We start from the raw sequence: 12,780 nt of genomic DNA, 5'->3' as shown, positions 1-12,780 counted from the left end.
ACATTTCTGCGTTTTCCTTCTTGGATTTGGGGAGACGTTTCACGTTATGTTCAGTGCTGAAAACGGGACTGCGGACGATATTTTATTCGCTCATTCGCGTCTCATGTGGACTTTATATCAGTGAGTCGTGTATCAAACATCGCACTATAATGCGAGCTGTTGTTTTGTTATGATTTTGACGTGAGTGCGGTCATTTGAGTATTGACTTAACATGTCGGATTGTTTTTCGTCGTTTTGTGCGTCTTTAACACGAATTTTGTCCCTCCGTTAATTCTCTGGACTGCTCCATTTCGGGCTATTCGTTTTTAATCTGCATGCATCCGCACGAAGAAGGAGAAAACGACAGATAAACAACCGAAGGACTGAAGAATGAAGGAGATTCACTGAAGAGCAGGAGGAAACGCAGAAAGGTATGAACCCGAGGTTTCTGATTTGGATATGCTGCAGGAGCATCGAGCACAGTCACCTCTGGCATTTAACGAGGTTTATTTATTGGTGTTTTATTGATATTTTATGCTTATTGACACGCGCGTTCATGATGCGTCAGACACAAATAAACGCTCGCGCGTAATGCTAGATCCGCGCGGGTCAAACATATCCCACAAATTGCCAAATTTGACACTTTGGTTTAACTATATAGGCTACCCACATTTACAGTTTATTCATAACCTGTATGTTTGGAAAAAATGAGCTATTATCGAACAAACACTCGCTACAAATTGTAAATTAGCTTACATTTTGAGAGAAAAACTGTTTTTGTGTTGTTTTGAACCGGAAATCTATTTAAAATGTATGAACACATTGGACAGGATCCTGCACCATTCATCAAGGTAATAAACGTGGACGAAGTCAGTTAAGCAGTTTTATTTGAGCTTTTTGAATGGATGAAATGAGATATCAGATAGATTCAGAAAGAGCATGGCTTCTGATACCTCCATCACACATCATCTATATCACATTTCTGTCTTAAAAATGCACATTTTACCATTATATGCCTGCAAGAAACCTCGAATTAGAGCAGTCTAACTTTACATAGAAAATCATATAGTTCTCGACCTTTGCGTGTCTTGAATGTACAGGCCTAGGTGAGCTGTAATGCAAGCATTAATGTCACTACATGTACTCACATTAAGGTGAATCACAAGCATCTCTGGCACACTAAATATTAAAGAGTAGTCTTGTCTATGCAGAAAAGCACATCGCTTCCTGATGCCGGGTGACATTTAGGTATAAATGGACACGAGTGGTCCAAAGTTGAATCTTCTCAAAGCAGCAGGTTCCATTTTAAACGTCACGCCTCAGCGCGGGCAGAAGCCTCTTGATGTTGGTTTAGGTATAAAATGCCAGTGCTCTGCTTTAGGACTGGTTCACTGCCAAACACTCTCTCAGAACAGAGCGAAGGATTTATGTGTCTCTGTCCGAGTGTCAGAACAATTATTCTAAGCTCCGAGCAGATGAATTATAGTCAAGCATTAGCACAATATTAATGATAGCTCCCATTTTTATATTGTGGCAGTAATCATTGGAGAAATTTATTTGAGTCGTTTCTCTTTGCTTTTGCCAAAGTGGCCAGTGCTCAGCATTTCCTGTGTATGATGAAAAGGATTTGATAGATTGGCCGCATCTGTGTCATCTTTATTTTGGCAGAGCTTTCACGGCAATGGTCTGGATTTGACATATGGATCCACATAGTGATTCAGTCATAGCAACATTATTGTCAGATGCATGATTTGTTTGCCCATTTTACCGTGCCTTGAAACAACGGCTGTGATGGTCAAGCTTCCAACAGTGATTTTTTTTATTTATTTATTTATTTTTTTTCATTCCCCACAATATAAAAGATGAGAATAGGGAGGATTGTAAATTGTTTATGGCACCCTCGCTCATGGAAAACTATTAGCCAGGTGGGAATTATTTACATTTTTTGCTCTGGAACTGCATTTTTTTAGCTGTGTATATTAAAAGTCATGGAAATGTATTTGCCAAAAAAGTTAGATAATATTTTTAATTAATTAATTAATTAGTTAGTTAGTCTCTTATGTTAAGATTTCAACTCCGGTTTATGGAGTGGAAAATAAAGTAAGAGTACATTTACAAAAAAAAAAAAAAGTTCACATCTATGCGTTACATTTTTTTTGTGAAATTTACTAGCAGTTTCTAAGTGAAAATGGTTTCATTTTTTTTATTTATTTTTTTTTATTTTTTGAGGTCTGCATCACTATTTTAAAATGTTTGTGCAACAGCAGGCTTGGATGATGTTTATTCAGCGGTGAAGCTTGTTCTGGGTGCTTTCCACTAAAAACGATTTGACATACCCCCCCCCATGTCTTGTTTTATGTTTACACAAACAGAAATGAGGAGTACCCGAGACTTGCACATCGTCCTGGTTTGACCTTCTGGTTTAAAAATTGTTATGGAAAGAGCTCGATCACGGCATTTAACGCTCCTTTGAATCATACCATCTCTCAGTTTTCTATCCTCCTCAAGTGCACTTAGCCGCACTAAGCAAAGGTGTGTGCAGATGGTCCAGGCCAGCTGCTGAGAGGACATATAATTTTCATTTTCTCTTGTTTAGTGCACCGGCATCTCATGAGTGCACAAGGCCTTTGCTTTTTTCTGGTACACCCCCCATCCCCTTTTTTTTAAATAAAAAAAACCCTTGTCTCCTTCTGTTCTCCTTTCTCTCTGTCTGTTTATCTGTATATCTTGCTCTCCGGGACCCCACAGGGTTAGGGTATTTTTATGCTGTCAATCATCCAGTACTGTAAGGTTTTTGTTGCCTATAGCTTCCTGTAAGGCCCATCCAGAGGGAATGTCCTCGGAGGTCTATATTGAAACTGCAGAATTCTAGGTTTTGTTTTGAAAGTAGCCAACGTAAACATTATATATATATATATATATATATATATATATATATATATATATATATATATATATATATATATATATCATATATATATATATATATATATATATATCATATATATGTGTTACATGTAGTTAATAAATATTACTCAATACTTATTTGTGTAATTACAATGTAACAATGTCACGTGTGTGTGTGTGTGTGTATGTGTGTGTGTGACATTGTTATTGTTACACAAATATGTCATTTAGCAGAAACTAGAAATATAACACTATTTTTGTGTCATTGTTACATATGTTACATGTAGTTACTATAGTAATAACTATAAAATATGCATAATTACATGTAGTTAACCCTAAACCAAACCCTAAACCTTACCCTATAGTAAGTACATGAATTTACTTAATATTACTCAATACTTAAATGTATAAATACAGTGTAACAAAGACACTTTAAAGTAAAGTGTAACCCTTTAGTTTCCTTGTTACACATGTACTTTCTATAGTAATAACAGTACATTATGCATAATTCATAATTCCTAAACCAAACCACAATCCTAACCCTAATATGTTGATAATTATTATGTAATACTTATTTGTGTAATTACAATGTAAAAATGTCATGGATGTGCATGCGCACAAACACACACACACACACACACACACACACACACACACACACACACACACACACACACACACACACACACACACACACGTATGTGTTTGCGTGCGTGACATTGTCACATTATTTTTACACAAATAAGTCACTATTTTACTCTTTTTTTTCTGCCGGGTGGGGGTGTAACACTTTATTTTACAGTTTCATTGTTATATATGTTACATGTAGTTATAAATTATGCATAATTACACACAACTAACCCTAAACCAAACCAAACCAAACCCTAATCCTACTCAGTACTTAAATGTATAATCACAGTGTAACAGACATCTTAAAATAAAGTGCAACAAACTTTATTTGTTTCCTTGTTACACGTGTACTTACTATAGTAATAACAGTAAATTATGCATAATTCATAATTCCTAAACCAAACATTAATCCTAACCCTATACATTGATAATTATTATTGCATAATACTTATTTGTGTAATTAAAATATAATAATGTCACACATAATTACACTGTAACAAGGACACCTTAAAATAAAATGTAACCATTTTTTTTTTTTTAAGAATTGGTAGAGTACAAACCTGTTAAAGATGAGAGTTTTAAGCGAAACAATGCATTTTTTGTGATATATATATATATATTTAATTGCAATGATCCATTTGTTTGTTTGTTTGTTTTTTGTAGTTCAAAGTGAATAAAAAAAATAAGGTAATTAAACTATTTCATAGAGTGGCAAATCTGGCATCGGAATCAGTGTGAGTAGTTTTGGTGCAAAAAATTGTTTGTAAATATTTTATATGTCTGATGAGTCGCAACAGAGTTGGTCTTTCTTCTGTTAGTTCATTATGTGTTGACAGTCATTGCATTATAAGAACACTCATTACTGTATGAATGGGGTTTTTGCCTCCCACTGGGGGAGACAGAGCGAAATATAGAAAGGAGTTTATATGGATGCTGTCGCAACTGTCCTAGTTGTTGTGAAAAGGCACAAAAGCTGCAGGAACTGGGCGTCCCTTTCGAGACTGCGTCTGAGTCGCGGCCTTTGTGTCGAGAAGTGCTGTTCTGAATGTGTGGATGAATGCAGCAGCCTGTAACTGCAGGCACCAGGCATCAAGGCTTTTGTGCAAGTCTCGGAGAGCACAGTCGAAAAAGAAAAAAAAAAACAGCTACATCTGGAACGAGGGAAGGAGGAGTGTGCGCGTTCCCTCTTCCCTTGTCGCACCTCCATACGGCGCTGATCGGGAACCGTCGGAGTGATCATGGAGCACAATGGAATGTCTTGATCAACAAGTGCATATGAATGGAAAAATCAATGAACACTCTTTTTCATAAATTGAGTGCATGTTAAATTAGCCGAATGGGTCCGTCTGGACAGATAGTGGATTGTTTGGCTGCTGTCTTTGGATCATGTCTATCGACTCGGTGAGGGGGGTGTGTTGCGTCGGTTTACAGCTGTGAAAGGCTAAAATAGAGCCCAATCAATGGAGTGCTGAGACACGGGGGCAATTTACTTGGGGTATTGCTGTCAAAAGAAGCTCTGCCAGCTAAAGCTTTTCAAAACGGCTTCACACCCACTTCTTCTGGCCAACACAATACCCCCGTGTGATTGCTTAATATCACAATCCGTCCAGGCCAAGACATTCCCCAATTAAAAGCGCCTTTTTGCTGCTTCTGTGGAGCTTTGGTTATCCAACATATTTAACAAGACACGAGGCTGCTCCTGCTGTGGTATTTTTTCCCAACTAGGATGCCGTTTGATGCCGATTTAACAGCTAAAGGGAAAGCCAGAATCGTTTCACTGATCATCACATAAAAGGGTGTTGCCATCTGCCGCCGGCTGAATAATCAACTATAGTTCATAATTTTGCGTTTTGTGTGGGAAGTTATGAAACCGCACTGTGTATAATGTGTATGTGAGCAGTACAGGACTGTGTACTGAACCACTTCTGTGCAGCCCTAATACAAATTTGTATGTGAAATTCCACAGTGATTTGGTTTGAGTGAAATTCCTTGAAAACGTTCATTTGAAAACGAAATGGAAGAACTCGCTCGACGGGATACGAAATGTCAGTCATGCATCATTCCGTTCACATCCTGTCAGTCAGCTCCCCGCGTGAGCACCGGCCTGGAGAAGGGAAGTCAAGCTGAACTGAGTTGTGCAGGTGATGGAGGGAACGAGAGAGAATGTTGAATATAATAGCTTACAGACGTTAATAATAATAATAACTTGCAGACGTTCAACAGAACTCCCAGACAGACTTAATAGCCATCTTCCTACTGAACATTTTATGCTGTGTGTGTTTCTAACCTGCTATATTTGGGGAAGAACTGCTGAAAAAAAAAAAAAAAAGTCTGCAGATGTCAGCCAAATCTTGGATAATATGGCTAAGTTGTTATTTAAAAAGTCCTGATACTGTTTTTTTTTTTTTTTTTTTTTTTTAATCAGTGGCTCACAGGTACGTTCTGATAGGTAACTTAAAGGTTAAACGAAATAAGTCATAAAAATATAATAAAATAAACATAAAATTAATAATAATAATAATAATAATAATAATTAAATAATATTTATAATATAAATCATTCTTAATAAAATATAATACTAATACTACTACTACTACTACTACTACTAATAATAATAATACATTAGTATTATAATTAATTTATTACATAATTAATAAAATAAAATTAATAATAATAAATATTTACAATATTAATCATATATATATATATATATATATATATATATATATATATATATATATATATATATATATATATATATATATATATATATAATTTAAACATTTTATTATTTAATTAATTAAAACTACAATCAAATTGAATAATAATTTTGGCACACTTAGCAATATGAAGCTACATCCAGAAGTGTGCAAATAAATGCAAATAATTTTACTGGTGAAATTTGTTGGTTTTTAAGGTGATATTTTACTTCTGACTATTTGAAAAACCTTTAAATAATAATAATAATAATAATAATAATTATTATTATTATTAGTATTTAAACATTTAGTATTATTGCAATTTATTTAAATTAAAGCTAGAATAAAATAGAAAAATTTGTTTTCTTTCTGCCTAATTAAAAACCTTGAAAATGTTTCGTTCACACTCAAGTGCACTCATATGTCACTAATCAAGTCCAGCTCACAGCCATGCAGTGATAGACCTGGCCTGATCAATGGAGATCAATATGCATGCTAAGTGTGGTGTTATGTCATGCCTGGTCATTTGTTAGCATGTTCTCCCAGCAGAATTCACATGTGGGGCATGTGTATTAGTTTGTGTGTGTGCGTGTGTGTGTTTGCCAGGGAGTATTCTGAGCTGAGGGAGGAGGCACCACAGCTAACCAGCCAGGGACTAAAGGCAGCTGTTTGTTTGCCTGTTTGCAGAGAGAGGGAAGGAGGGGGGCAGGAGGGAGCCCTTGGAAAGAGAAGTGGAAGGGCAGTGTGGAAAAAAGAAAAGAAAACAGGAGGCACTGTCAAAACACAGCAGGAAGAAAAAAGAGAGCAGAGGAAGAATAATTCACACCCAAAAGAGGGAGAGAAAGAGCAAAAAGTGTTTGTTGTCTTTCACGGACACACACTCTTAAGATGGACTCATTAGCGTAGGTTTGGCTCGATACCAACATTTGGCTTCAGTACGATACCAGCTCTGTACTGACACTACATCAATATCTAATTGGCCAACAAATAAACAGACTCAATTGACGTTTAAACTTTATTAGATATAACTGTGTATTTGTTGATGAATCATAACCTATATTACCTGAATAATCTATGTTACAGAGTTTAAATATATGTAGACAACCAGTCAACACTCTTGACTTGGTTTATGCTTCTCATAATTATAAACATTTGTTATAAATTATAAACTTTTAGTCTTGAAATTAGTTTTGTAAATTCAATTTTAAAATTACATTAAATTTCAATTCAATATGTGTTCAGTTATTATATTTTAAATTGATTTCTAATGGATGGAGAAAAAAAAAACAGCTAACAATTGTCCAGCATACATGTGAACTCTGATACATCCCAGAATGCACCTCAAAATGCATATTTTTGATTTCTGCATAATTCCCATTCCCAGTTTGTTACTGATTTTGTTACTGGTTCAGTTTTGATGATTTCACTATTGGTGGTAGATATAATCAATGAGTCGGTAGTGTTTAACTAAATGTATAATATAACAAAAAATGATAAACAGGGTTTTGCATTCATTTTATGTAGCTTAAGAAATTAACATGGTAAAGAAACACATTGAAATTTAATACATATACACTGTTCCTAATGTACACTTTTCCCGCCTCCAGATTCACCTTAATGGTTCATTGTTTCATAGCTGACAACTTGACATACAGTAATGTCTTAAAAACAACACTAATGTTCCAAGATGCTGAAACTACAGTGAGATATCCATCTGGTGCTTGTTTACAAACACAAACAATTAAAAAATAGCACATATGGAACGTAAGAACGTGTCCTGAGTGAACGCACCCCTAGGGCCATCAGTCACAACTCACAGTCTGACGGCACGAAAGAAGGTTCAAAGTCTTTATTGAACATTTTTAATTCAGACAGCGTAGACTGAATCAGACTTCAATAGTCTTGAGTGTACTAGAGTCACAGAGATGCATCTAGGGAAAGGAGGTTTGGCTTATGAGTGAAGCTGCAGATGTAAACTGAATAACTGAATAAATGAAAATATTCCAGAATATAAACATAATATACCAGAATTGGGCAAGAAATATCAATAAACTTGCTTTTTTCAAATGGAAGCAAACATAGAATATACCCCTTTTTTTATCAGCTGTAGATACTTAACATTTGCTAATAATTATTGTAATTATAAATAATGGTACAATCACTTTTTGGTACTCTAAAATCCTGGGATGTTTTCCTCAAAAAACATAATTTATTTTCGACTGAAGAAAGAAAGACATACATCTTACATGACATGGGGTGAGTAAATTATCAGGTAATTTTAATTCTGAAGTGAACTAATCCTTTAACTATGGTTTCAGTGTCATATTTGTTAGAAAATAGTTGCCTAGAAACAAAGCTATAACTATAGCTGCAATTGTTGGATTACAAATGATGCAGATTTCCTCTCCTCTAATAGATTATACAGTATGTGACATTTCCATCAGTTACAGTAGCATACAATAGTATTTCAGTGTGGGTAAGAGCACCTAAGCTGAAAAACACAACACTGAACCGAACATGATTGAAAACCGTGTAACATCCCCACTAGCGCACATCACTTTACAGCAAAACAAATGTGCCTCCACTTCTGTCGCATCTGTCTAGTACTGTATATTCATCACAAATAGAGCAAGAAATGTTCAACGCACAGCCGAGCGACAGTGGAAATGCACATGCAATGGTTGAAACAGCTGGGCAGCTAATGGCAGCAGATTTTGTGGTTGCAATCTTTGGCATTACTTTTAACATAGGCAGATTTGAAACAAACAAGGTGGTGTATTAATATACACACTGATTTTGTTGTTGTTCTTTATGTAGACTAGTAAGAGCTGTGTGTGTACACCTCACTCCCCTGAACTCAAGAGGTGCTCTTGTGACTGATGCAAGAGGCAGTGGTCTTTAGTGTCCTTGCTAGTGCACCCGCTTCCCATGTCGGAGACCAGGGTTCGAATCATGCTTAGAACAGGTCGAGTAGGACCAGTTACGTTTTTGTGCCATGACCCGGATGGGAGTGAGATTTAGGAGGGTGAGTGTAACAGACGTAGGCTAGTATGAGTTGTGCGTGTAAAACTCACTCCCCTGGTCTCAAGAGGTGCTCTAGCGACTGACGCTACAGACTGTAATCTTTACCCTTAGTCCCGCTTAGTTCATACAGGAGGGGTTACATTTACTCTAACCAGATCATTCCATTTCTCCAGCAATATGTAACCATTTTCAATTCTGAATGTCCTGTATAGAAAGAAAGTTCCTTAGCAATGTAACAGAAGGATACCAGTGTGAACCATACCACCATTTCAGCTTCCCTAGCAATGCTCCTGCTGGGTCCTCATACAATAGCACCAAACATTCCAAACTTACAATAGCAAACAAACCAAACTAGCATGTCTTGATGGCAGTACATCCCATAATGAGTGTGCTGTCCAATCAATGCATGGCGCTGCCCCTCAGCGATATACCTGCTGACCTATGCAGAATCCACTCAACCATAAAAATGCCCGCCAATCCATGCACAGGACTAATATCAATGCAGTTTACATGCTGTCCCAATCTAATGTCAACACTGTATCAGCGCTCTAACTCCTGGTTGATATTCGATCAGACATTATAGACACTGTTGACCTCATTATAACCAGTGCAAACCACTGTATTTAATGACCTGGCAGAGATGAGACTTGTGCGCAGCCCAATATGGATGCCACAGGTAGGGTTTTTATTGTGTATATGACTGTTGTCTCCTAGTTAACTGATGTGTGTATATACAGTATGTTGTTGTTTTAATCCTTTTTCAATTTTAATTTTATAAGAACTTATTATATTTCTTTATTTCACAAAGAAATTGAAATAAATTTCAGCAAAATTCAGCAAGGGTACATTAAATTGAAGTGACACTAAAGACGTATAATGTTACAAAAGGTTTCTATTTTAAACAAATGCTGTTCTTGTGAACGTTCTGTTCATCAAATAATCCTGAAATAAAAAGTATCAGTTAATGTAGCCGGCAGCCATATCTCCCTGTAGCCCAAGACTGGTTGCCGACTGAAGCTAAGCAGGGCTGAGGCTGGTTAGTACCTGAATGGGAGACCTCCTGGGAAAACTAGGTTGCTGCTGGAAGAGGTGTTAGTGAGGCCAGCAGGGGGTGCTCACCCTGTGGTCTGTGTGGGTCCTAAAGCCCCATTATAGTGATGGGGACACTACACTGCCAAAAAAAAAAAAAAAGCACCGTCCTTTGGATGAGACATTAAACCGATGTCTTAACTCTCTGTGGCCATTAAAAATCCCAGGATAGAACATAGCAGTGCAGCTGTTTTGCTGCGGCGCCCAGGGAGTGATTGGGGGTTAGGTGTCTTGCTCAAGAGAGCACTGTTCATTCACTCCCCCACCTGCATTTCCAGCCGGTACTAAGACTCAAACCCGCCTCAAGACTGACTCCCTAACCATTAGGCCACAACTGCCCGCTGTTATTTGTTGCGTCATGTGCCAGGCATGAATAACAGCTGTTAGAGGACCTTTAAAGCAGAAGCAACATTCTGATTGTATGCGAATGAATGACAGAACTAACACATGCATTTCCACTTTCCAAATTTCAGTGGCCTTCTAATTTCTTAAAGGGTTAGTTCATCCAAAAATGAAAATTCTGTCATGAATTACTCACCCTCATGTTGTTCCACACCTGTAAGACCTTCGTTCTTTTGTTTCGAATCAGTGGTTCGGAGCGTGTATCAAACTGCCAAAGTCATGTGATTTCAGTGAGGGTAAGTAATTAATGACAACATTTTCATTTTTGGCTGAACTAGCCCTTTAACCATTCTTTCTGGCCGGTCATGGTCTCAATTTGTATCCAGGTGCAAATGAAAACACTTGGCATTTAAGTACCTCTGATTTTTAAAAAAATGAGTCATCCTTCTTTTCCCATGGATTCTTGTTTTCACAGTGGCTTGATTTCTCCCAAAGATTGCTTATATTGATCGTCTGAATTAATGTAGTTTCAGCTTAAACAGAGGGTCGTGCGGCTATGCAGAGCTCGACATGGTGATGAACTCTAATGCTTTGAAGGTACAATATCGATCGGGGTATCCGCACTCTTTATTCTGTTATTTGTCTGAGAAGGGATTGATTCTTCTAGCGTGATGTTGCGCGCTCGTGTGTAGGTGGGTGTGCGCATGTAAATGAGTGTGTAGGTGTGTGTTTGTGCCAGCCTTGATTGGTGATTGCATCTGTTAAACACTGCAATCTTTTCTATTTTAGAGGCAACCAATTTAGAATGAGGCACCTTCACACTTGTATAATCACCCTCCACTAAATTGCAAAGACACACACATTCGGGCACCAGTCAAAAGGCACGATTTCTCATACACAGTTGCTCACGTGCACAAATTTTGCCGTAAAACGGGCTGACACATGAGTCACTGATCCCACGTCCCATATAGGGAGCTCTGTCAGACTGCCACGTCTCTGAGTGGGACTGGAAACCCAGTTGTGGAACTAATTAGCTTTGCTTAACTGAGGATGGATATGGATTGCTCCTGACAGCTGTCTGCTCTCATTCATTTGTGGAAGAGACACATTTGTTTGGAGATGCTTGTTTTTTCTTTCGTCGCTTAGAATACAGTGAGAGTCATTTTACAGAGCCAGGGCCACTTCGTCCAGAGTCCCTTGTTAAAGGTGCTGTCGGGTCCCTGGAGATGTCCGGCAAGGTCAGTTGCTTCACTCCGATTCATTCTCACACAGTCACCTTTCCTTTCGGGTGTGCACACACCTGCACATGAGCATGCCAGTGCCCGTCTTTGCACCTGTGCATCAATGCGGTGTTGCATAGACCCAACCAGCATGTGTTCTTAGATTCCTCTTCCTCTGCACTTAAACGTCCTTGTGTATAAATAGCAATCAACCTGACCCTTGTGCACCCAGATATCGAGCCTTTTTCAGGGTAGTAAGCTTTTGAGCTGAATCCCTCGCTGGCGGGGATGGGGGGTGGAGGAGGGGAAGTGGAAGCAGATTCCAGCTGCACTAGGGCTTGATGGGATTTATGACCCATCCTGAGCTTTTCCCTCCGCTGGCGCCTTTCCCATTGGCTAGAATTAACAAGCAAGTGAAAGGAAAAACAAACAAACAAACAAATTACAGGGGAACAAACCAAGGAGGTAATAAGCATGTCGGGACATGCAAAGCTCGGTGTACGTGCTTGGGAGGATGGGGGAGGGTGGAAGAAGGCCTGCTGGCATAGCAGAACCCATCTCCACCCCTTTTGCATCCTCTATTCTCCTCCGTCCTGCACTTTTCTAGCTCTGTCTCCTCATCCGGCGGTTCACGTGGGCAGCGGGAGACAGATGGGCGGATGATGGATCTGACGTGATAGACAGCAGGCTGATGGATGGGCGCCGGGCTGATACGGGATTAATGCGTAGCGGAGGCCGCGGCCGCCCAGCGGAGGGCTTGCTGATAGATAGATAAAACAGACGAGCAGATAAACAAGAGAGCACTAATCCACGCCCCCTTGATGGACAGAAAATCAAAGGCAAGGGAAGGAGTGGCGATGGAAAGGTGGGTCTTTGTAGTCGACCGTAGC

General features: G+C 38.3%; 1 protein-coding gene across 3 annotated transcripts in view; it reads left to right on the top strand.

Annotated features, from left to right (window-relative positions):
• Positions 1-364: 364 nt before the first annotated feature.
• Positions 365-12,780, top strand: part of adgrl1a (adhesion G protein-coupled receptor L1a) — a 197,876-nt gene continuing 185,460 nt past the window's right edge. For all 3 annotated transcript variants that reach the window (XM_067381431.1, XM_067381428.1, XM_067381427.1), the window contains exon 1: positions 365-410. The gene's annotated coding sequence lies outside the window, so the exon portion shown is untranslated. The remainder of the gene's footprint in view (positions 411-12,780) is intronic.

Source organism: Chanodichthys erythropterus, chromosome 3 (genome assembly GCF_024489055.1).
Source record: "Chanodichthys erythropterus isolate Z2021 chromosome 3, ASM2448905v1, whole genome shotgun sequence".
NCBI lineage: Eukaryota > Metazoa > Chordata > Actinopteri > Cypriniformes > Xenocyprididae > Chanodichthys > Chanodichthys erythropterus.
This window is presented reverse-complemented; position numbering and strand designations above follow the sequence as displayed.